Source organism: Giraffa tippelskirchi, chromosome 6 (assembly GCF_054371585.1).
Source record: "Giraffa tippelskirchi isolate mGirTip1 chromosome 6, T2T-mGirTip1v1.2.pri, whole genome shotgun sequence".
Classification (NCBI taxonomy): Eukaryota; Metazoa; Chordata; class Mammalia; order Artiodactyla; family Giraffidae; genus Giraffa; species Giraffa tippelskirchi.
The window spans coordinates 150,349,581-150,374,208 of record NC_137280.1 but is presented as its reverse complement, the minus strand read 5'-3'; the positions used below and the strand labels follow the sequence as shown (position 1 = coordinate 150,374,208).

Here is a 24,628-nt window from a genome sequence, read left to right as displayed (position 1 = left end):
TGCAGGCCTGGAGACCTCAGGGCTTTCTGTGTTTTACAACATGGAAAATAGGGAATACCTGTAGTTCTTTTTTTTCTTATAACCACACTGGTAAAGAATCCACCTGCTATACAGGAGACTCAGGAGACTTGGGTTCAATCCTTGAGTCAGGAAGATCCCTTAGAGGAGGAAATGGCAACCCACTCAGTATTTTTGCCTGGGAAATCCCATGGACAGAGGAGCCTGGCAGGCTATGGTCCACAGGTTTGCAAAAGAGTGGGACACAACTTAGGGACTAAGCATTAAGCACACTTAGACTTTCATTTAATTAAATGGACCTCATTTGCTACTCAGGCAATGATAAGTCATACAAATTCACTTGTAGGGCCTTATGACACTACACCTGACTTCAGTCCTTTTCTATGTACCTAATTATCTTTCAGGCCACATTTTAACTACCTTCTCTGACACAAATATCATTCACTTCTTGCATCAACTGCTCCTCTCAGCCCATTTTTTTTTTCTCTGAGCCTTGATACTCACCCTAGTCCCTAGGATAAGACCAAGTCACTTCTCATTCACCTATTGTACCTTCAAATACCTGATTCAAGATGTGTGATTATTTGACAAACGTTGATAGAGCCCTTTCCATGGGATACGTGCAAATAAATAAGGACAGTTCTGCAGAGAACTGTATTTTCTGCCTCTAAGCAAATTAACTGCAGGGGATTGAAGCCAACTTAAATAGGACATTTTCAGATTCAAACACGTTAGACTCTCTCTCTATTCTAGAAGGAGAACACTTAAAGAGATAGGTTTGGAACTTTGGTATAATGAGCTCTTCCCTTAGCAGTAGTGACTGCCCTGTATTTTAATATTTTAGGACTTACGTATTTACCTATATCTCAAGTGATACTTTAATATACAACTATTATCCATTCAGCACAAACACCATCCACGAAATCTTCTTGGCAGCCAGGTGAAAACCTGGACAAAAGAGCCCTTTCTCTTTATCATGTGGAACAAATTTATTTCCCTTTTGTCTAAACATTGCCTGCCTGCACTACATCTAGTTGTTACTTTTCCAACTAAAACCATCATTAATGTGATTAACTATAACATGGCTGCCCTGGGTCAACACCTTCAGCAACAGTAAGAACTTGTGAAAGCTCTGACATTGCAGTCTCTCTTTACTATATCCCAAATAAAATTCTTAGGTCGAGCTACCTATGGCCTCTGAAAGTGGGAGAAGACAGTATTAAAAATACTATTTTGGCTCCGTACCCAGATCAAACCACAAGAATCACACAGAGACTGTTTTCTTCTCTGTCGTGATAGAGTTATCACTCCCTATTTATTAAATTGATATCATTTTCTAGTAGCTTTCAGAAATTACAATATTTACATAGAAGTTACAGTTGTAACAGTAATGCTTGCCTTCACAGGACAAAAATCTGACAGAGAAGTCACAAATACAACTGGTCATAATGGAGACCTCTTCAAAGAGCAAAGGTTTTGAAGTCAGACAAGCATGGTACCTCTTCTGCTTCGAAAGCATATAGTCATTTGAATTTCTTGGCTACATTTGTACCTATTTCTCAAAGAGGGATAAATGAGATCCAACTGTGAGTTCTTTAGTCCACTGCTACCAAATAATACACATAAAATAAACAGATGTTATTTCAAGAAATAAATTTATGATAATACACAGCCCAGGAAAATGGAGTTATAAAATGGCAGAAAAAAAACTCACTGAGTTGCGTTAGAGGGTAGCCCTACCTGGTTGGTAGTCCAAGGGAGACTTCAGAAAGGGTAAAGTGCTATGTTTAGTCACAAAGAAAAGTTGGGTAAATAGAATGGCAGGTGGCAGGGTTGAGGGGAGGAGCATCAGAGGAAAAAATAGGCAGCTTCAGAAATTACTGGGATTGACTAGGATGCCCAATTCCCACAGCGAATATTCTAGATCACCTTGGACAAACAGGAGAAAGACCAATTGAGGATGTATCACCAAAGGTTTACTATTGATTTGAATGAGGTTCTCTGAATGTTGCAAGATTTACCAGATTTTTACAAAGCAATCTGATAACTTTGTGTAAAGGTTGTAAATTGGAAATGACCTCAAAACAGGGAGGCAGAAGCACTGAAATGCTTTAGGATCAAAGAAACAAGGGCCTTTTATCAGATCAATGACAGAATGAAAAATAAATGACAGAAAGGAGAAACACTGAAAGAAGGAGAAAATACAGGATTTAGCTATTTTAATTGGATGCTGAGTAGGACAGAGGAAGGAGAACAAATAAAAAAGACACATTTCAATTCCAGATGTCTAACACTGGGACAAAATGTTAGACAGAAGAAAATAATCAGTGTTGGAGATGATGTTAGCTTTTGGATCACACAAGCTAGCTTGGCTCTTGTTAAATTCATTACATCGTTTGAAACTTAAAATGCAAATTGTCCTGCCATTGGCCATCTGAAAATAAAATTACTGATGATATCAACTTCTAAATAAGTATAACATCTGTGATGCTTAATATGTTTCAGGGCATATTTAGAATTGAAGATAAAGGGGTTCTATTTCTCAAAAAATAAAAGTTAAAAGAATTTTAAAGGACAAAAACATCCATTCTACCATCTTAAAACAAAGCAATATGGCATCTAAAATATTCACGCTGCATACAAAACTAAAACTTTGTCACATGCTAATTCTATTTACCAACCATTGTTCTTCAGTATTTCATGAAAGGAGGTCTGTGCTTAACAAGGCTAATAATATGTCAAAACAACAGTGTAGGAAGTGAGGGCAGTAGGGAGAACCTCAAAACAAACCCGCCTGATCAGAGGAGGCATTTGCTTCATGTGACAGGGAAAATTAAATCTTCATGCCTACATAAGTGTCTAAGAATAAGCCCAAGTTGAAGGTAGCATTAATCTCAATCACTGTTTATTTGTGAGTATTTAGACATATTACATGCAGGGTATGTTTCCATTATTGTTGTTTTGAATGAAACACGCAGCATTTCATTGTGAGGAAACCAGGGAAATAATTTTCTCAGTTGCAGAACTGTGGTAACAAAGCAAAAAAAAAAAAACCTACAAAACTCAGCTCACTTTATAGCTTGTGTGCTTAACCCTGTCTTTATTTCAAGGGGGTGAAGAAAGGAAATCAAGAACAAACCATTCTCTCACAAGTTATTAATAACAGAATTTTCATAACTTATTATACATTTGATGTTTAAAAAAAATCACATATGGATCATTAAGTTGTGTCTGAAAAGAATTTCAGCTAAAAAGTGGTTAACATTCATCATAGCCTTTCAAAACCAAATTGAATTCTACTTTATCTGAAAACTTTCCAATGCAATATTACTTTTTCTTACATATACAGCCTGCAACTTACCTAGGGCACTATTTATCATTTGGACAACTTAAGTACACACACACACACACACTCACACAATAACAAAAAAATCACCTAGAGACAAATAAGAAATTCTCTCCTGTGAAACTCAAAACTGTATTAAAATGATAAGTAGGAAGTCTTCGCATTTTATTCATTAACTTATGCAGACAAGTATGATGTACAAACCAAAAAAAAAAGGTTCCAACATGCTATTGGTCATAATAATCATCTTTGCTTCCTCCATTTCACAGAGTTTGTGCATTTTTACAAAGACAATATAAGCTGTGATGGAAAGACTAGTACCCAGAGGAGCCTTCCAATTATCCACACTGGTAGCCTAGCCCATCTGGGACCCCCAACAGGTATGGGTCAGGATTTAAGGATTCAAAATAATTATTGCAAAGGAAATGCTTGAATGAGTAATTTCTCTTTGGTATTCAATTCAGATGCCATAGTGAAGCACAGAGAAAGGAAGCAGAAACTTGGGAGTTTAAAAGGTATCAATAACATGGTAATAATAAAATTAAAGTTTGTCAATTGCTTCGTGGGCATAATACACAGATGCTAAAAGAGTCATTTCAAGGTAAAGTCCAGAGATCATATTTCACAGGTACCACAGTCAAAAGAGTGTTATGTGTCACCTGCTATAAATATTCACACTTCAGAATTCTGGGCCCCACACTACAGACAAAAAGCCAGAAGGAAATCTATTTCCAGAGTTAACATGAATATTTAAGGCATATTTTGTATACAGAGATTGGGGCAAGGAATGTGGTCAGGAGAAGACTCATATATCTTTAGACCCTGCTCTAGATTTTTGGTCAAATCCAAGAATGTATCCAATTTACTTTTTGAGAGAGAAGGTCTTGCAGGAAATAAAAACAGACTTTCCTAGGGATTTCTCTTAAAAGCAGCAAAAATTAAAATGAAAGGTCAGGGACTTCCCTGGTGGTCCAGTGTTTAAGAATCCACCTGCCAATGCAGGGGACATGAATTCAATTCCTTGTCCTGGAAGAACCCACATGCTGTGGGACAACTAAACCCATGCAATGCAACTACTGAAGCCTGTGTGCCTAGAAATCCAGGCTTCAACAGTAAGAGAAGCCACCACAATGAGAAGCCCGAGTATTGCAACTAGAGAGTAGCTCCTCCTCTCCACAACTAGAGAAAGCCCTGGCACAGCAACAAAGACCCAGCACAGTCAAAGATAAATAGGTAAATTTATTTTAACAAAAGGAAGGTCAAAATATTAATAGCTTCTGCTCTGAAACCACCACTTTCCCATCTTGGAGGCAGACTTGATATTAAGAGTAGTCAAGAGCTAGGACTTTGGATGTAAAGCTCTAGTCTGATTGTGAGTCCAAGGTTCAGCACAGCTAAATGAGTGGCCTTAGGAAAAATCACCCTTCCCTAAGCCTCAGGATCTAAATGCTTAAATGGATAAACTGACAAGAACCTGATGATTATGACTGTTGGAGGTTTAAGCAAGAGGGCCTCTCCATCGAGTTTAGCACACTGCCTGAGTTCTATGGGTCGCATCAATTCCTGGGTATAATGCACATTTGTATCAAATGTCCTTGGAAAAGAAAAGATCTCTCCTTTCAATATGTGTATTCTAGGATCTTTGAGAAATGCTCTATATTGAACACTGTGCTGTATATCCCAATATAGCATCCTATTCTCATTTGTTGGGCAACTGTTCTCATTTGTGAGTGCCTATTTCACACTGTTCTTAAATATTTGAAACAAAACTCCTGCTGTTTGGAGAAGACACACTGGCTCAGTGTGATTTTAGCCTATGTTAAGTCTTCATCAAAAAAGGAGATGAGGAAGGTTCAATTCATTTGAAGGACATATACTAAATTAACCTTAAAAATGCATTCCAATATACAGTAGGTACAGACAAATACTGTTTGATTCCACTTATATGAGGGACCTAGAATAGTTAAACTCATAGAGTCACAAAGTACATTTGTAGATGCCAGGGGCCAGGGAGCGGGGCGGCGGTGGGGTGAAGGGGTAGAGAGGAAGATTGGGGAATTCGTGTTTAATGGGGACTGAGTTCTTGTTTAGGAAAGTAAAAAATTCAAGAGATGGATGATGGTGAGTGTTGCACAACAATGTGAATGTACTTAGTGCCACTGAACTGCGCAGTTAAATATAGTTAAAATAGTTTTTTTTTATATTACGTGACTTTTACCACAATGAAAAAATTATTTTTTAAAAAAGGAGGCGATGACATTTAATACTGGTTTGGTGATGATTTCCAGGTACAATTCCAAGTGCTAAGGGAAAAAGCACCTTTTTAAAGATCCTCTGAGAGTTTGACTTTCTTCACTCCTTGAGATCCTTTTACCACTTTTCTCTTCCCTATTCTGGGTACTAGGAAATGGAACTCTAGAGTTGGCTTCACCTGCCCTGTGGAATCCTACCGGGTTCAGCCAATGAGAGGCAAGAGCAAGTATTCGGAGGGCAAGAGAAAGGGAAGTCCAGGGTAACGCTTTTGCAACTTACCTTCCCACCCTCTCTGCTTCCGTGAGTCTTCAGGTTCCTGAAGTGGCTGTGTCCATCTCCAGCCACACTTCTGTTGAGCAGATCCTCCTTCAAAGTTCCCACTGGAAAATAGGCTCTGGTCAACACAGTGGTCCTTGCTTGTCCCTTCAGGCCTGAGGTGGCAATGGCTGCCCCACAGCTGCCATTCCCTGGGTGCCTCATCACTCCTTATTGATTCCTTTAACTCTGCCTAGACCTTCATACTTAGTTACTTTATTAACTAATCTGTCTCTGGCGGAACCTTTAGAGTGAGCCATCTGTTTCCAGTTGGGTCCCCACCTGAGATAATTACTTTAAAAAGCATGACAACAAAATTCTGTAAAGCAATTATCCTTCAATTAACAAATAAAAATTAAAAAAAAAAAAAGAACGAGATTGAGTGGTTACGTTTTGGTGATCACACATATAGGGAGGTCAGGGAAAATTTCACAGATAAAATGACAATTAAGACTTGTAGGAACTGACGGAGTGAGCCAAGAAACTACCAGAGAGAAGTTTTGTACCTACAGTGAATAGCAAGTTCAAAAGGGGAGGCCTGTTCAGAATCTTCAAGGTAGGGAAGGAGGCTGGTGTGCCTGGAACAGAGTCAAAAGCCCTAAGCATGTGTGGTGGCATTACGTGGGCCAGGATGAGATCTGTCAGGTAGTGAATTCTACAGAGAGAAGATAGGGTGGCTTAGGAAAGAACTGTAGAGGGGAAGAGGGTGAGTCTGTGACCAGCAGAGGACAATGAAAAGGAGAAACTGGGGCAATACAAAGAGAATAGGAGGGAGTGATATCCAAAACTCACCTGAAATAAGTGTAAGAGGCATATCATTATCCAAAATGGGTTATACGTTCACTTTGGCCTGAACAACTTTTCTTTTTGGAAGAAATTTCACACACACACACACTCCATACCCAGTTAGCATTTATGCAGAAGGCTGACTTACTGCACCTGAGATTTAGACAAATCCTATTTAGAGAGTGACCTGCAAACCAGTGTGGTTTTACTAGGCTGGAAAATGGTAGTAACAACCTGTTTGTACATTTCTCCCTGAGAAAAGAATCAAAAAGAATCATATTTGTTAATCCTCCTACAAGGATTTCTGTAGTGTATTAACCCTTCTCAGAAACAGTGTCGGTTATTCTCAAGAAAGAGGGAATCAGAATCTACAGAAATACTCCAGTCATCTGTATCTACTTGTTTGACATGAACAAGAATGTGAGCCCTTAAGCAGGTGGGCGCCTGGGTGCTGCAGGAAGCACTGGGACTGACTATACCCAAACTGTGTGGTCAGCAGTGCTCTGCTGAGGTCTACACATTTACCATAGTGACGGATGCCCTTATCTGCCAAGAGCTGGGCTAAACATCAGATACATATACATCATCTAGGTGAGGCTACTCTTTTCCAGAGAGTTCATTTCTACATGAGTACAACTCGTGAAGTAAATACATGAGGCAGGAAACAATTGCCATTTTAACTTCAACCCCATTTAAAACTCATTCATCTTTTATTCTATGGCACCAAAAGGATGGACCAAAGAGGGGTGTGGATCATAGTGGAATTTTCTTTTTGGAATTTTTTTTATGACAAAGGTATCATTTCCTCCATACAGACACATCAACATGCGCAACTGAAATTTTCAGTTAGCATAGCTGCTACTGTGAACAGCAACAACAGCCAGTATTTATTAAGTATTTAATATGGTCTACACACCGTGCTGAATGTGTTACACAGATCTGCATTTATTCCTCTCAACAACACTGTGAGGAGAGCACTGCTACCCTTTATTTTACAAAGAGAGAAATAGAAGTTCAGGGAGTTGATGTAACTCACCCAGGATAAGAGACCACCCATAAATGGTTGGGCTATGAACATAGGAGGGGCTTCCCAGGTGGCACAGTGGTAAAGAATCTGCCTGCCAATGCAGGAGATGTGAGAGACACAAGTTTTATCCCTGGGTTGGGAAGATCCCCTACAATAGGAAAAGGCAACTCACTTCAGTATTTCCTTGCCTGGAAAATCTCATGGACAGAGGAGCCTGGCAGGCTACAGTCCATAAGGGTTGCAAAGAGTCAGGCACAACTGAGTGACTGAGTGCATACACACATGAACATAGGAAGTCTGACATTGGAGGCTACAAAATATAATGTGATTATTACTTGCTCATGTTTAATGATGGATATTTACTGTGAAGCATAACCTTGACATGAATTTTATTTCCATGTTTTCCTTTCCACAACTACTATCACCCCATTTTAGAGATGAGAAAATTGAAGCATTAAGAATTTGAGATAGATTGTCCTGACTCAGGCTGCCACGGAGGGAAGAGATCTGCAATTTATACCTAAGTCTTCTGACTTCAAAGAAAGCACTATATTCCACTGCACAGACACTTCCATGCTCAAGTTTAATTTAATGCTATTATTAAGCACAGGCAGCCTTTTCAAATATCCATGCACGTTTATAGCACACTTAACTACGGTCAAGTCCTTGTGCTAACTGCTACAATTGAATGCAAAGAAGTTCCCCCTATCAGTAATCTTAAAAGGAAGCTAGGCAAACAAAGCAGAAAGGTTCATGAAAAATTTCAAGTTTGATTCTATTCAACATAACTTTTAAAAAATATTCAGAACATGTCAGAAGCGAGGATGTGATTATGTGAATGGAGAAGAGAATTCACAGGGTGAAGACATCCCTGGGGACTTGTCCAACTGCAAGTTTCCGGAATGAAGCTAATGCCAACCACAAAAGAGGTAGACTTTCAAAAAGTGAAAAAGAAAAAAAAAAAGAATATATGAACAGAATATGGAGAAAGACGTGTGGACAATTTTACCAAAGACAGCTGGCGAATGCAGAGGGTACTTAGTGCAAACCACAGAGTCCAAATTCCAGGCAGAGTTTGGACTGTGTTCTGTAAATGAAGACGTTTGACCTCAAGCAAAACATGATATAAAACACTGCCTGGAGACGATAAATTTTCTGCACGAGATAATTACCAACAATTCAAACTTCTACACAGAAAGTAAATAAAGCCATAGCGCACACGAGAGTGGATGTGAGATTGTTGGGAACACCTATCTGGGCTCCCCCCATCGGCATGTTTAGGCTCACAACGAAAACAGGCAGATTGATTTTCCCTGATTAAGGCTGCTTCAGTCTGGTCTGATGAGTAAGTACCGAAAGCAGCCACATGCTTAGCTGCCCTCTCTCTGCAATTACTACCATTTTTTTCCCCCACACTTCAAATTTGCAGGTCTAAATTTGTAATTCTTCACTTGTCAGAGTAAGCAAACCTATCAGTCACTTGATCTTGTAATTCCCCCTGCCTCTTCTAAGAGGGACATTCACTCCTTCATTTATTCAAGTATGTTTACTGAATACCTTCAAAGCTCCAGGCCAGGTAGGCTTTGGAGATGCAAAAATAAAATATCATCTCTGTCTTCAAAGTGCTCTTCTGTGTCTGAGGTACACAGAAGAAGGGGCAGTCAGGATATACTGGTCAAATGCTATAATAGTCTTACACACAGGGTGCTATGTGATCACACATCAGAAAGCCTTAATGCTGCTTGGTGCATCCTAGCATGCCTTCCAGAGAAAGGCATTTTTAAACTGAGGTGTGAGGGGATAGAATGAACTGGGAGATTGGGATTGACATATATACACTGCTAAGTCGCTTCAGTCGTGTCCGACTCTGTGCGACCCCATAGACGGCAGCCCACCAGGCTCCGTCATCCCTGGGATTCTCCAGGCAAGAATACTGGAGTGGATTGCCATTTCCTTCTCCATTGCATGAAAGGGAAAAGTGAAAGTGAAGTTGCTCAGTCGTGTCCGACTCTTAGCGACCCCATGGACTGTAGCCCACCAGGCTTCTCCGTCCATGGGATTTTCCAGGCAAGAGTACTAGAGTGGGGTGCCATCGCCTTCTCCGATATATACACTACTATCCATAAAATAGGTAACTAATGAGAACCTGCTCTGGCACAGGGAACTCTACTCAGTGCTCTGTGGTGACCTGAGTGGAAAGGAAATTCAAAAAACAGGGGCTGCGTGTATACGTATGGCTGATTCAGTGTGCTGTACAGTAGAAACTAACACCACACTGCAAAGCAACTATACTCCAGGAACATTTTTTTTTAAAGAAGCATGTATGAATAACTAGCTTCCTTCTGTCAACAGATATTAAAAAGATTTGCAAACATGAAAACAATGCCACTCTTCTCACTAAGTTTTTTAATTAAAATCTTGTTTACATTTTAAAAAATAATAAATAAACTGAGATGTGAGGAATAAGGAGCTATTCTTCAGGGGGCCAAGGAGGGAAAAGACACTCCTAGCAGAGGCTGAAGAATGTCCACATGCTTAGGAATCAGGATAACTGTCACAGTCGTCCAGAAGGGAGTTTAGGATAGGGGAAGGATGAGAGGGCCTCAGTAGTGCACAGTGTTTGAATCTGACTTGGCAATTGCATTTGTGGTTTACAAACAAGCACAGCGGGAGACCTGAGGAGTGAATGAACAGCAACTGAATACAAGTCATGTACATCTCAGAGTTATCATTAAAAAGAGAATCTAATTTTATCTTGGTGATGCCATCCAACCTTCTCATCCTCTGTTGTCTCCTTCTTTTTCTGGCTTCGATCTTTCCTAGCATCAGGGTCTTTTCTGACTCAATGGACATGAGTTTGAGTGGACTCCGGGAGATGGTAAAGGACAGGGAAGCCTGGCATGCTGCAGTCCATGGGGTCACAAAGAGTTGGACGTGACTGAGCAACTGAATAACAACAAAAGTTCTATCTAGTGAACTTATCTATAGTCTTAAGTAACTGAAGACACCGTGATTTGTCAGAATTTGTAGATAAACTTGCTGATCCTCCCCAAAAGTATCCCTTTGTCTTCTCCCAGGACTGAGTCAATGATGTCAGCTAAAGAATTATCATTAAACCCCCCTAGATGTTAATTCTTTGACAACTTCTCAGCAAAGTATTTAGCTGAGACAGTCATCCAAGTGGCCACAGTTTGAAAGGTAAGGGATGATGAGGAAGGTTTGGTCTTGCCCATTGTAGGAATTTTAGGAAAACCAGCTCATGTCTTTGGTTAATCTCAACCCATCTTAAACACACGTCTAAACTGATCATGAGGCTGTGAGGACAAATTACCCTTGGGAATACTGAGAAATATCCACTCCCTGACTCTGAATCTGGTGTCCCACACCTCCAGAAGAATTATCAGAGAGGAATGACATAATACTGAGAATAAGCACTGTGGGTATTTAATGATCAGTAATAAAATGGTAACAAAAAATAATGGACACCAGATATGAATGCCACCTCTAAACTCGCTGTTCTATGTGTTATGTAAAGCATATTAGATTTTGGCAGAAGTTTATATGGAGCTGAAAATTTATATGGAGGCGTGTTTTAAATAACTTTTCTTATGGGTGACCCAAGTTAACTAGACATATATTTGGGACTTAAAACAATTAAAACTACAGTAAACCTCCCTTTAAGGAACATCATCACAAGCTTAATTTTGCCCAAAGCTCTTAACAATATTATGAGGCAGAAAGGACAAAGATTTTCATGTCCAGCCTACCTGAACAGACACGGATAATGGATAGAACTTTCCAAGGACAGGTTATAAAACTGGCAGAGGTGAAACAAGTATCAGTGACCAGGAAACCAAATATAAGGGGACTTACTCTCAGCTTCAATATGAAGACTGAAAAAATAGAGCATCTGATTCAGTCTTTTCTACGTGAAAGTGTATTTGCATTTGGTGTGTGCATGTTAGAACAAAACTTTGTAAACATAATCTTTCCTGTGGCCATGGAATTAATACTTAACAATAATAATAATGGAACAGCAACAGGTTTAATTTGCTATTTGAACGACCACTTACACAATGTCTCGCCATTCATTATCTAACTTGAACTTCCTTTCGATATTATGAAACTGGTAGATGATAAAGTGATATTCAGAAATTTTATTCAGGATTTTGCAGGAAGCAGATGGCAGAGAGAGTTAGGAATTCTGGTAGTTCAATTTGTATCCCAATGATAGCACCAAAATCTTAAGAAAATTTCCAAATTCTCCCAAACTGTTAGAATATATCCCTCCCTTGAACAGTATTTATATATGTCTGGATGTACAACCACACTCAATTTTTTAATCAACAGCATGGTTATTTGCACATCTTGCTTGTCTTACTATCTTCAGTACTGCTATAGTAAAGAAACCACTGTCATGCTCAGCGTAATGATTTCAGGTATTGTGTTCACCAAACCTCTGTTTAACTTTAACTTGTCATGTAGGTCTCTTGGAAGGGATAATTAATGCTCATTGGTATCTGTGTCTTTTCTTCTTTGTGATCACTCAGCCAGATTACATTCTCTGCCTCTCTTTAAGTTCATGTCAGAGATCCAGCCAATGGAGCCCAAGTGGAAATGAGGTCCCCAATGCCGAACAGAACCAATTAAGGAAAATCACCCATTTATAATCCTCCCTTTTTTTTCTCAGTGACTCACCAAACAGAGAAGACCCCAAAAGATTGGAGCCACAATACAGAAGGGGCCTGGGACCTTGAACACCACCTGTGATGGGCAGAGTTCATCTCCTCCCATCCTGTTTCCACTTCCTGCTCCGACCAACCTACAATGGACTGTGTGATGTAAGTGAAAAATAAACTCTTATGATGTTAAGCCACTGAAATTTGGAAGTTATTTATTATAGCTGTTAGCCTACCCAGACTAATATAACTCTCCATTATAAGATGTTAATATCTACAAAGAACTAATATCTTTAGACTCCAAAAGAGCATACATTGTAAAGAGATTTTAATCAGCTATTTGAAATTACTGATTCTAAGAATGCATTTGGGGGGAAACCCACAACACTACTCTTTCAAATAAAAACATAATCATAATTTTTATGATCAATCAAAATTCCTATCATAGAAATCTTTAGGTCTTGATAGATAAATTCAATGAAGCACAGACTGTAATATAAGACTGGTATCAGATTTCCGGGGCACACTAATAAGCAAAGTATAAATAGACAAATTTAATTTAAGTCAACCCTGCTGAGTCATTCGAGATATCTATCTACCCAAAATGAACATAATCCATTAGCATCAAAATAACAAAGTCTCCCCACCCCCCGTAAATACAGAAGGGTCTAGTTCTGCTCATGACTTTTATCAGCATGACATGTGGCTGATATTCATTTGTCAAACAGTATGGGTATTGTTTTGTGCTCAAATAATTATCAGTTAATGAAGCTTTAAAAAAGAGTCTCTCACATCTAGATTGAATTATTCTTTCTATGGTGCTTACTCTCATATTCCTAAATACTTAAAATGTTCCCATAGTAAAGTGAGGTCAGCTTGTGTAAGCTCAGAAGCAATAGGATATTTTAGCCTCGAAGCATAATAGAAAAATATTAGAGCACATTGATTCAAAAATGAAGTAAAATATTCCATATGGTGGCTGCACACCTTTTACATCTCTAGTAAAGATACATCATAGAAATACAGATGATCTCTAAGCGACTTTTATAATAAAATTTGAAGTCCCAGCAATTGCATTTGGTGGAAGAGGAAAAAAAAATCACTCTCAGAGCTGACATGTCTCACCTGAAGCCACACAGGAATCTACCCCTGGATGGAGAAAGACATCTTCCAGATCTCATTTTGGTGGCTGCTGCTTCTCATGCCTTTTTATTCCCATCCTGACCCTTTCACTATTGAGATGAAAGAGGTTCTTATCTTAAGCTGGAATATTTGCCAGGTAGTATGCATGGTCTTCTAGAGCTTCCCAGGTGGTGCAGTAGTAAAGAATTCACCTGCCAATGCAAGAGACACGGGTTCGATTCCTGGGTTGAGAAGATTCTCTGGAGTAGGAAATGGCAACCCACTCCAGTATTCTTGCCTGGGAAATCCCATGGACAGAGGAGCCTGACAGGCTACAGAGTTGGACACAAATGAGCATGCATGCATGACCAGCTTTCTAATGTGGAAAAAAGGGTTTACTTTCTCTAGCACTTTCAATGCAATCACACTTGTACCCTAAACAAAGGGCCCTGGATGCACAATTGCAGAGAGTGCCTGGAAGTTCTCAGTAGGTGGAGGGCTAGGATATGAGCATCCATTTACAGACAATTTGGGTACCAAACCACTGTCTCAGCTTTCTTTCCCTCCAGGTCTCCGGAGGACTTGACTATGGAGGCTGTGTCTACTGAAACCTTCAAAACAGCTTTGTTTTTTCTTATAGATACAGTAAAATACTCCAGAGACAAAAGACTTGCTGGGAGGCAATAGCGATGGGAATGAATGAAACAGCCAAATCTTCCCTGTGATGCTGGAGCTGGAGATATCATCAGGAGCATAGCCTGTGGTTACTGTAATCAGAAATCCCCATGAAAAAGCTGATTTAAAAGAACTTCCAAGTTGCTGGTGAAAGTGCCAAAATCCAATACAGTGGCATGTAACAGATGGAAAAGAAAAAGCCCAGAAAGTTCACAAATGACTGATCTTTTATTTCTCCATTATTATGATCCTCAAGATTGCTCTTTCCAGGATTTTTTTTTTTTTTTGAAGTCATGCACAGTTCCAGTAACCTTTCACTGTAACTGAGAGGTAACTGTATTCATATTGACAAGGGCAACAAGAAAGTTTCATTTGGTCAGTTTAGTTCAGTTCAGTCACTCAGTCATGTCCTGTCCAACTCTTTGTGACCCCATGGACTACAGCACACCAGGCTTCCCTGTCCATCACCAACTCCTGGACCTTGCTAAAACGCATGTCCACCGAGTCAGTGATGCCATCCAACCATCTCATCCTCTTTTGTCCCCTTCTCCTCTCGCCTTCAATTTTTCCCAGCATCAGGGTCATTTCCAAAGAGTCAGTTCTTTGCATCAGGTGGCCAAAATGTTGGAGTTTCAGCTTCAGCATCAGTCCTTCCAATGAATATTCAGGAATGATTTCCTTTAGGATTGACTGGTTGGATCTCCTTGCAGTCCAAGGGACTCTCAAGAGTCTTTCCCAACACCACAGTTCAAAGACATCAACTCTTTGGCACTCAGCTTTCTTTATAGTCCACCTCTCACATCCATATATAACTACTGGAAAAACCATAGCTTTCATTAGACAGACCTCTGTTGGCAAAGTGATGTCTCTGCTTTTTAATATGCTATCTAGGTTGGTCATAGCTTTTCTTCCAAGGAGCAAGCATCTTTTAATTTCAGGGCTGCAATCACCATCTGCAGTGATTTTGGAGCCCCCAAAAATAAAGTCTCTCACAGTTGCATGGTTTCCCCATCTATTTGCCATGAGGTGATGGGACCGGATGCCATGATCTTAGTTTTCTGAATGTTGAGTTTTAAGCCAACTTTTTCACTCTTCTCTTTCACTTTCATCAAGAGGCTCTTTAGTTCTTCTTCACTTTCTGCCATAAGGGTGGTGTCATCTGCATATCTGAGGTTATTGATATTTCTCCAGGTAATCTTAATTCCAGCTTGTGCGTCATCCAGCCCAGCATTTCACATGATGCGCTCTGCATATAAGTTAAACAAGCAGGGTGACAATACACAGCCTTGATGTACTCCTTTCCCAATTTGGAACCAGTCTGTTGTTTCAGGTTCAGTTCTAACTGTTGCTTCTTGACCTGCACACAGATTTCTCAGGAGGCAGCTAAGGTGGTCTGGTATTCCCATCTCTTAAATAATTTTGTACAGTTTGTTGTGATCCACACAGTCAGAGGCTTTGGCATAGTCAATGAAGCAGAAGTTTTTATGGAACTGTCTGGCTTTTTCAATAATCCATTGGATGTTGGCAATTTGATCTCTGGTTCCTCTGGCTTTTCTAAATCCAGCTTGAACATCTGGAATTTCACAGTTCATATACTGGTTAAGCCTGGCTTGGAGAATTTTGAGCATTATTTGCTAGCATGTGAGATGAGTGCAATTGTGCGGTAGTTTGAGCATTCTTTGGCATTGCCGTTCTTTGGGATTGGAATGAAAACTGCCCTTTTCCAGTCCTGTGACCACTGCTAAGTTTTCCCAATTTGTTGGCATATTGAGTGCAGCACTTTCACAGCATCATCTTTTAGGATTTGAAATAGCTCAACTGGAATTCCATCATCTCCATTAGCTTTGTTCATAGTGATGCTTCCTAAGGCCCACTTGACTTCGCATTCCAGGATGTCTGGCTCTAGGTGAGTGATCACACCATCATGATTATCTGGGTCATGAAGATCTTTTTTGTACAGTTCTTCTGTGTATTCATGCGCAACTCTTAGTATCTTCAGCTTCTGTTAGGTCCATACCGTTTCTGTCCTTCATTGAGCCCGTCTTTGCATGAAATGTTCACTTGCCTTGGTATCTCTAATTTTCTTGAAGAGATCTCTAGTCTTTCCCATTCTATTGTTTTCCTCTATTTCTTTGTATTGATCACTGAGGAAGGCTTTCTTATCTCTCTTTGCTATTCTTTGGAACTCTGCATTCAAATGGGTATATCTTTCCTTTTCTCCTTGCTTTTAGCTTCTCCTCTTTGCTCAGCTAACCACTGATTAAAGGGTTACTATATTTTGCAAATCAAATGAGGGTGGCTCTTTCTTGAAGCTCCCCACTAATGCGTATTCCAAGACAAGTCAAGGGCTTCCTATCACATTGCACCTAATTCAATTAACATACACACTCAGCCAGCAATAGATAACAATGCTTTAGCTATTTTAAAAATCACATCTGTCAACAGACTGTAATACGGCACTGGCAAGATACAGCTGAAACCTATATTCTCCTCACATAGTTTCAACCCTCTTCTGAAATGCGCTCTGCTTTCTTTATGATAGAACTGGTCATGAGTGTCAGACTTTTGGAAATCAACTTATTTTTTTTCCTTTCAATTACAAAAAAAAAAAAAAAAATTACTTGCTTTGTTCTTTGGCTTGGGTTTCCCTAATCCAGTCCCAGAGAAATATTTCTCATACAGAAGTAAATGGGCTTTGAAGAGGTAGGAAAGACTCTACTTAAAATTCCAAATAGTGCTTTGGCTCATCCACCCAGCTCTTGCAAGATTGACCATATGTGAAATTTGAATGTAGATTACAGTGTTTCAATTTAACAAGATTAAGGTGTGATTACATTGGTTATTTTGTAATTTCATAGTTTCTCCATTAAGGGAAGTCAGCATTTAAGATCAGTCATTTTTAATAGCATGCTAAAGTGGGGGAAGAATGCTTATCACCTTAAGTTACCAGACATGCCACTTTCTTTAGTTTATATTTTCTAATCAGTTATTTCTTAAAATACATCTCTCTCATATCTTCTCTACAATAATCCAAATTACACACCAGTTTACTTTCTTTCATTTCTATTTTTGCTTTCTTAAGCTAAATCTCCCCCATATTTTTAGCAGGGAATAGGACAGAAAACATAAAACTTAAATATGTACACACATATACATGTGTACACATATACGTGTGTACACATATACATGAATGCTAAGACAATTTACTGATAGAAATTTCTGCTTATTCACTTCCTAAGAGAAGCAGGGTGTCATGGAGTCATCCACACCCTGGCTCCTGCTGAATGCTGGTGTCCCACAAGATATGAGTTTAACTGAAAGAAGTAAATCATGGTCAAACACTAGTAAGAAATGCTGCATACTGTAAGTTTCTTAGAGAGTCACAGTGCATATTTGCATATTAAAGTCTCTCATATGTCCCATAGGAAGGAAACATGTTCAATTTTCTTTCAACAATTGTATAATATCCATGATTTATTTGAACATAGATTTTTTAAAAATTCTTGGAACATCTATTAAGGTATATCAGGACACTAGTGTCCAAGGAACACAGTTTAGAAAAGCCAATTAGAGTTGAAAATGCATGGGTTTTATGATGTATTTTCAAATTTCTAGCTTTGATACTTGCTAGCTGTGTGACTTTGGAAAAGTTTCTTCATGTCTCTGAGCCTCCTTTCAAGTTTGCATTCCAACCAATATTTATTGAGCATTTGTGGTGTTCCAGGCCCTGGGATAACTGGGCACAGTAAACAAAACAGACATACCCCACACTCAGGGTCAGGTAGAAGATAGACAATAAACAAATACATGTATAATTGGAGTGTTGGTAAGTGCCAGAAAGGAAAAAGAGTAAGTGGAGGAGATAATTATTACAGGGAAAAGCTAATGTAGAAGGAATGGTCAGGCAAGTTCTCTGAGGAAGTGACAATTAAGTTGAGGTCTGAATAAGATGTAATATGTAGCTAAACAAAATGTGCCAGTAAAATATTCCAGAAAGAGGAAAAGGCAAATAAAAAGGTCCCATCACCAACCTAAACATGGCCAAGCTACAGCCTCCTGCAATGTGTTGGATGAGTTTGATAGACCTAAGCAGTAGCTTCAATATGGCTGGAGCTCAGTGATTGGGAGTGGGCAGAGGGGATGATCCAGAACAATACAACATGCAAGGGGTCAGTCCTTGGCTCTGTTGACCAACACGCCCATGAAGGAGTCTGGGCTTCCTTCTAAATGCAAAGGATGGTAGCGTGATATTACCAGACTTAAGTTTTCTAAAAAGATCATACACAGAAACTAGATCAGTTAGAAGGTTATTTCTTGGTGAGAAAAAGTTTCAGATTCTTCACCTGCAAAACTAGGATGTTAACTCTTCACTGATATTGTAGGAAAGAGTTAAAACCTGCACGAGGGTGTGGCACAGAATAGGTGCCAAAATAGCATGTCCTGCTTCCCTTTCTCTCCTGAGACATGGTGCCCAACCCATCAAGAGAATGCCGTCGGTCTGCACTGGCCTTCACCCTCCCAACCTTGTACATTCCATCCAGCTTTCTGAATTATAACCTCTTGAGACTGTTTGTATCTCAGATGGGTCACACCATGAGTATTTGCAGAGAGAAAGCCTTCCCTTGTCTATCTTCCCTCTGCAGAAATAGATGGACAGAGCAGCACCAACCTTTCCTATAATTCAGAATTCCATCACTGATCCCAGTGTCACTGTGGCAACACTTGGGTTCAGACGGGTTTGGCCATCCAAGTGGAACTGCAAGATGGGCAGCAAAAAGACCAGAAATTCACTGAACACTTACAAATTTCCTAGAAATTTCTCCTAGAAATTTCTGATGCTGGCTATTTGGATACTTTGCCTTTTATAAAGTCAAAATCATTGCTTTAAAAACAAAGAAATGACCACTTATTGCAAGGGCAGTTAAAGGATGCAAGGGAAAATTGTGGACTAAAATGGAGTTAAAAATAGCCCCCCAAAATGACATCTAGGAATATTTACATTCCTGGTGATAAGTAAACATTAAAAAGTGATAATATAAAATTAGATCAGATTTTGAGGGAGGGCAGGGATTTATGATGAATGTGACATGCACAGGACTTATGGGTAGAAGTGACGTGCACTGACAAAGTTCTGTTTCTTGGCTTGAGTGGTAGTTACAATGATCAATTCAGTTCAGTCACTCAGTCATGTCCGACTCTTCACATCAGGTGGCCAAAGTATTGGAGTTACAATGATGCTGCCTTATAGTAACTTCCTAAGTTCTATATTTGTTTCATTCAGTCTGTGTCTGTGTTTTATTTTAGAATAAAATGATTAACACATGAGGAAGAAATTAAGAGCAAATAAGTAACACATTTTACATATCTGTTATTTCAGTCGAGCAATGGCACAAATTTCAAAGTCAAAAAAAAAAAAAAAAAAAACCTGGACAAAATGACTTTGATTTGTCCTGTGATAGGAAAAAAAAAAAAAAACAGAAAATGAGAGTAATGATGATGTGGTGTTTTCTGCGGAATTTTCTCTCCTTTCTGATTATATCAGTTCATCATAAATGACTAATTAAACTGTTATTTCATTACAGAGTTCAATTAATTTATATGTCACTTAGCCGCCCCCATATCTTGATATTGTAAGACAAAGCTATTAATTAAATGAGCAACAGGAAGGTATTCCCGTTGATAAAACTTTTAGTTAGATTTATAAAAATCTTACCTTCCAAACCAACTGGACAATTAATTTTATAATTCTTTTCTTAATTTCTAAGTATTAATTCTATAATACAGATGATGGGTTTTAATATGACAATAAGTAATTAACAATGACAGCCCTTTGTGGTCATATAAATATAAAAATATCTCCTTCCCTAAATTGTTTTCCAAACCAGACATCAGAAGGCAAAATACAAGTCTAAAAATCTTTACTGACTGCAAAACATCACTCACCTGTGGATTTTTTCCACATTCCTTTATCATCTATGGTTATTTGTGTACAAACTATTTTCATACCCTCATTATTTAAAAATTTGGTAGCAATTGGGATGTTTCATATTTTAGTACTCTATGAAAAATGTAAATCATTACCTGGTAAGTAGGAAAGGAGTTCATTCTAAATAAAGAGATTTTCCAGCCTAAATGCCCATCGACAGAGGAATGGATAGAGAAGATGTGGTACATATATACAATGAAGTATTACTCAGCCATGAAAAAGATTGAGATTGTGCCATTTGCAGAGACCCAGATGGACCTAGACACTGTCACACAGAGTGAAGTAAGCCAGAAAGAGAAAAACACATATTATATATTAACACATATATGTGGAATCTTGAAAAATGGTACAGATGAACTTGTCTGCAAAGCAGAAATAGAGACACAAATGTAGAGAACAAATGTGTGGATACCAAGGAGGAAAGTGGAGGGATGGTATGGATTGAGATGCTGGGATTGACATATATACACTACTATGGATAAAACAGATAACTAATGAGAATCTACTGTCTAGCACAGGGATCTCTACTCAATGCTCTATGGTGACCTAAGTGGCAAAGAAAACCAAAAAAGAGGGGATATGTACATGTATAGCTGATTCACTTTGCTCTACAGTAGAAACTAATGTGACATTGTAAAGCAACTATACCTCAATAAAAAATAAATAAAATAAATGAGGTACTTTTCAATAATAATAATAAAAAAAACACCCCTCATTCCACTTTTATTTACTCTATCTTGAAACCATGTGGTAGCTTTTTGTCTTCCAGGGAGGAGAGGCCTTTTGAAACCTATATACTGGAGAACAATAGCAGGATAGAAGTCTTTCTTTGTATAAAGTAAATGGAAGCACAGAGGTGACTATATAAGATATTTTCTCCACTATAACAGGTTGCCAAATTATTATAGCATCAATGGTATGTGAGCCTACAAAATTGCTTTATTAACTCAGGATGCTGGGATATTATGAGTCACACCTGCATGAAAACAAATGGCAATTTAGTTCATTAAAAAAATGTGGGTTTCAAAAGTTGGTACTACCATAGCATTCACATATAAACCACAGGTCACTATATTTTACCATCTGCTCAACTTTCCCTTCAGCTTTAAACACTCTTAAAACACAACCAACATGCAACTTAAATATGACAGAGACAGCAACAGGTGCAAAGTCTAGCCATTTGGACTCAAAATTCTCATAGTCCAGGCAATTTTTTCAATTATCATTTTATTCTAGGTAAGGGCTTGCTAAGACCAGGTGCATAACCAGGAAAGCTGTTTTTGCTCTCTCTGAGATTCTCAGCAGGTGAGAGCAACATGGCTGGAACTGCTCATTTGCATGTCAGGACCCACAATGCTTTTCTTGCCGTCCGCCCTTCCCAGCAGTGGGGGCCCAACCTCTGGCGATGAAATGAAATGTTCACATGAGAAGAGCTGCTCTATGAGTTGTAGTTCAAAAGCAGCTTGAGGTAGAGGCTGGGGGTGGTGGGAGGAATTGGGATTGACATATATACACTACTGGTTCTATATATAAAACAGATAACTAATGAAAACCTACTGTATAGCACAGTGTAGAACACTAATTAGTATAGTCTTAGCATAGAACAGTATTAGTATAGAACACTAATCAGTGCTCTCCAGTGACCTAAATGGGGAGGAAATCCAAAAAAAAGAGGGGATGTATGTAAACATGGGGCTCTCCTAGTGGCTCAATGGTAAAGAACCTGCCTGCCAATGCAGGGGATGCAGGTTCAATCCCTGGGTCCGGAAGATCCCCTGGAGAAGGAAATGGCAACCCACTTCAGTATTCTTATCTGGGAAATCCCACTAAGAAGCCTGCCTGGTGGGCTACAGTCTATGGGGTCGTAAAAGTGTAGGATACCACTCAGTGACTAAATAGCAACAACATATGTAAAACATACAGCTGATTCACTTTGATGTACAGCGAAACTAACACAACATTGCAAAGTAACTATACTGCAGTAAAAATTCATTTTAATAAAAGAGCTTGATATTAGGGGGAGCAAAATCCAACTCTTTGCAAACCCATGGACTGTAGCCTGCCAGGCTTCTCTGTCCATGGGATTTCTCCAGGCAAGAATCCTGGAGTAGGTAGCTATTCCCTTCTCCAGGAGATCTTCCTGACCCAGGCATTGAACCTGAGTCTCCTGCATTGCAGGCAGATTCTTTACCATCTGAGCTACCAGGAAAGCACAGGAGGAGCTGGGACAAATGAAAATCAAGAAAACATTCACAGTTTTCAAAGAATGACTTCATGGATTAATTTCTATTATACTAACTAAAAATACCACTGTAAACATTATAGATAGGAAGGAAGGAATAAAGAAAAATTTGCTGCTTTGCTTTTTTGCCAAACTGTGTGGTTAAGATGGTAACACTATGCTATTTGGAAAGCCCCTACGTAATTCAGTATTTGTAAGGGCCTAAAGGAGGAGAACAAAACAGCCTTCCCCATACGTCATTTCTATAATGGCCAGGCCATTAAAGAACCAAGCCTGAAGCCTACCTTGAATGTAGGAACAATATTTGTGCATGCTACCAAAGTTGCGTAAAGCAGGGGCCATCAATAAATCATTTCATTTGAGAAATCTCAGGTATGTCCAAAACACAAGCACATTTTCCTCTGCAGGCACCTCCTTCAGAAATTTATAAATAGATTGTCAGGAAAGTAATAAAGGCACTTGTTATTTTTATTCCTTAGCAACTAGACAAAACCCACTTGTCCCATCACTTCATTTGCCCACTAACAAGACATCTGAAAGTCATAAAATTAAAGTGCTTTCTCTAGCTATACCCAGACAACTCAAGAGTGACAACGGAAGCAGTTAGTAAAATACAGGGCCCAGGGAATCATTCAGAGGAAAGGTAAGAGCCTAAGCCAACACATTCAGGGATGCTCAGACATCATGTCATTTTCCACGCATACTGCATGACCACACACGTGCAGCAAACTCCCTGTCAGTTTCCCTGGGCTTCCTGCTTTTTTGCTTGAGTAAGTGTACTTACACACAAATGAACGACAGAGACAGAAATACAGGGATATCCTTAAGTTGGCTTGATACGATTTTATTTTTTTGGAAGTCACTCTCAAATGTCGGTAGTTAATTGGGGAATCCTCATAGTGTATAAACTATCTCAGCTCTGTGGCATCACTGGGGAAGAACTTTATTGAGCCTCCAGGTCCAGTCCCAGGTTTAGAGCAGCAATTCCCAAATCTGAAAGATGCTCTAAAGGTTTCCTTCAAGAAAGGGTTCACGGCAAGTCTGAAAACTGCCACCTCCCCTTCTTGAATGATCTTCATGCACATTAGCACATTAAAAGTTCTGAGAATTCTCAGGAGCTTGATTCTTTAATCTACATTCTCAGTATTATTTGACCATAGAATTGGGTGGGGAAGTAGATTCTTAATATCTTTTGGACATAGTATCTCATAAAACATAGTTTGGAAAATTTTGCTCAGTAAAGAATAATAATACTATTAATTATATGTACTGAAAATACATATTATTATATATTATTACATGTCACAACAGGGCAGGTCCCTGAATAAATGAATTTTTGTTTGTTTGTTTTGTTTCATAGCTTATACTAGTCCTCTTGACAGAGCAAAATCTATGTACATTCTAGTGAATACTTAATGTGGATCCACAAAATGAACCCCATTACACAACTGATTATATCTTTACCATTTCAACAGCAATATCAGAGAAGATATATAATAAAAACTTGACTATCAAGGTGGGTACGATATAATTAGGCATTCTACAAGAAACTATGAAAGATTATAAGATAATATGCATGACTTTTACACTTTTATGGGGCAGAGTTGAAATGTTTAATAAAAGGAGATTGTATGTATTCAGCACTTTTTATGTGGTCCACATTCTTACATTTACTTTATATGTAGTAATTCATTTGTACCTACAAGCACATAGGCAGATAAGGTTCTAATTTCTTCCTGTTTTTCAAACAAGGCCATTAAGGAACTGAGAAGAACTTGCACAGGTCACACAGCTAGTAGTAAATGACAACAATGGAAAAGAGATAACACAGAAGTTGTGTGAACACCATGACAGATCAATTGATAGTGAATATGAATGCTTTGGGCTTCCCAAGTGGCGCTAGTGGTAAAGACCCTTCCTGCCAATGCAGGAGACATAAGAGATGCAGGTTCAATCCCTGAGTCAGGAAGATTCCCTGGAGGAGGGCACGGCAACCCACTCCAGTATTCTTGCCTGAAGAATACCATGGACAGAGAAGCCTGCCGGCTACAGTCCATAGGGTAGCAGAGTCAGGACTGAAGCGACTTAGCACATACCCACAAGAATCTTTACTCTGATAAGCCAATGACAGAATCAGAAGATATTTTTCAAAGAAAAATAAGAGATTTTAAAACTACAA

The 24,628-nt window shown here is 38.9% G+C and overlaps 1 protein-coding gene and 1 long non-coding RNA gene across 2 annotated transcripts in view; one reads left to right on the top strand and one right to left on the bottom strand.

The window, feature by feature from the left end:
* Positions 1-24,628, bottom strand: part of TENM2 (teneurin transmembrane protein 2) — a 1,754,865-nt gene that overhangs the window by 1,144,361 nt on the left and 585,876 nt on the right. The window lies entirely within an intron of this gene.
* LOC145511355 (uncharacterized) lies at positions 1,507-20,263 on the top strand. Its single transcript, XR_014057821.1, has 4 exons — positions 1,507-1,604; positions 3,634-3,744; positions 12,436-12,586; positions 14,187-20,263. It is a non-coding gene; the product is annotated as an uncharacterized LOC145511355 (long non-coding RNA).